Raw genomic sequence first — 1980 nt, forward strand, 5'->3', positions numbered from 1 at the left:
GTTGTTGTGGTGCAGGACTATCAGTAGCCTTCTTTTCTGTTGATGTTGGAGTTGGTGCTGGTTGATCTTTAATCTCTTCATCCACTGGTTGTACCATCTCAGGCTCATCATATATCTTACCCCTCCTCAGGGTAATTGCCTTGCAGTTTTCTTTAGGATTAACTTAAGTTGTACTAGGAAAATTTCCCTGAGGACGGATTGCTACCTGAGTTGCTAGTTGCCCCATTTGAGTTTGCAAATCTTTAATGGAAGATCTAGTTCTTATCATGAATTGTAAAAATAAATCTGTCTGCAAACAAGAATTTCCACTAGAGCTTTGTTGCTGAGTATATTGTTGGTTCTGTGTCTAATTCTGATTTCTCTGTTGATAGATCCACTGTTTCTTCACTTACCTCCTTGATTGAACCCATAGTTTTTGTTTTGAGAATAATTTCCAATGGCTTTTGCTTCATCCATTGGCAAATCATTCACATATTCTTGGCACTCAAAAAGATGATGAGAACCTCCACATAGCTCACAGACCACTTGAGCTTGTTTGGCTTACACTGCAATCAGCTTTGTTAGGGCCTCTACCTGGGCTGTCAGCTTTGTAATGGGATCCACCTCTAGCACACCAGCTACCTTCTTAGTTTGACTTCTTTCAGTTGGCCACTGCTGATTGTTTAGGGCCATCTCCTCCAACAGATCATAAGCCTCATTAGCACTCTTCCTCATAAATGCTCCACCAGCTGGAGCATCTATAAGAGTTCTAGTGTTACCAACCAGCCCGTTGTAGAAGTTGTGAACCAGCATCCACTTCTCAATATCATTATGAGGGCACTTTCTGATGAGATCCTTGAACCTCTCCCAAGACTCATGGAGAGATTCATTATCTTGCTGACAGAAGTTGTTGATTTCTCCTCGCAACTTGGCAGACTTTGCTGGAGGAAAAAACTTAGACAGAAATTTTGTTGCCAAGTCATTCCATGTGGCTATGGAGTTGGGTGGCAAGGAGTTCAACCAACTTTTGGCGCTTTCTCTAAGTGAGAATGAAAACAGTCTCAGACAGATGGCATCATCACTAACTCTATTAACTTTGAAAGTGTCACATAGTTCCATGAAGTTTGATAAATGCAGATTGGGATCTTCAGAAGGGAGTCCACCAAACTGGACTGAAGACTGCACCATTTGAAGTATGGCATGCTTGATTTCAAAGTTGTTAGCATCCACTGTCGGTGGTCTGATGCATGACTGAACCCCCGTAAGAGTTGGGAGGATATAATCTCTCAAGCTACGACCATTAGCTTGATCTTCAACGGCACCTCCGTTATTACCATTGTTTCTTCTATTATGTGCAACAATTGCGTTGTCAGCCATGATTTCTGGTGTTTCAGCAGGTGCTGAAACTCTCTCTTGCCTTTTGTTCCTTCTATTTCTCCTACAAGTCTTCTCAATTTCATGATCAACGCGCAATATAACTACTTGCCCTTGACGGGGCATGCACTCAAAATACCTAAAATAGATAAAAGCAGTATTGCAAGAGACATGTTAGAAATTCAGCAAGAGAAATAAACAAAAGTAGAAGTTAGTATAATTTTGTGTAATATTAATCTTTATACAATTCCCCGGCAACGGTGCCAAAAACATGTCACAAAAATTATTAAATACTACACAAGTGCACGCAATCAAGTAGTATACTCATGCAAGTGAGGTCGAACCACAGGGAATTGGATTAATTACTACTAAACTCTACTTATAATTCTATTTGGCAAACTAATAATATTTATGATTAAAAAAGAATGAAAGTAATTCAGAAAACTTAAATAACACAAGTGAAAGTTGAGCAAGATGAGATAATAGGGAGGAGAATCCTGTTGTTTGTTTACCCAATTGTTAATGCCTAATTGCTATCCTTTTCTTGAAGTGAATGACAGATTATAAATTAACCTAACTCTTTTCAGATCTTTTAGGTTCTAAATCACATGTTCTCTAATTAATCAC

General features: G+C 39.0%; 1 non-coding gene across 1 annotated transcript; it reads left to right on the plus strand.

Moving 5' to 3' along the window:
- Positions 1-802: 802 nt before the first annotated feature.
- LOC115702079 (small nucleolar RNA R71) lies at positions 803-909 on the plus strand. Its single transcript, XR_004008795.1, has one exon. It is a non-coding gene; the product is annotated as a small nucleolar RNA R71 (small nucleolar RNA).
- The last annotated feature ends 1071 nt before the right edge of the window (positions 910-1980 follow it).

The sequence above is a fragment of the Cannabis sativa genome, chromosome 9 (genome assembly GCF_029168945.1).
Source record: "Cannabis sativa cultivar Pink pepper isolate KNU-18-1 chromosome 9, ASM2916894v1, whole genome shotgun sequence".
NCBI lineage: Eukaryota > Viridiplantae > Streptophyta > Magnoliopsida > Rosales > Cannabaceae > Cannabis > Cannabis sativa.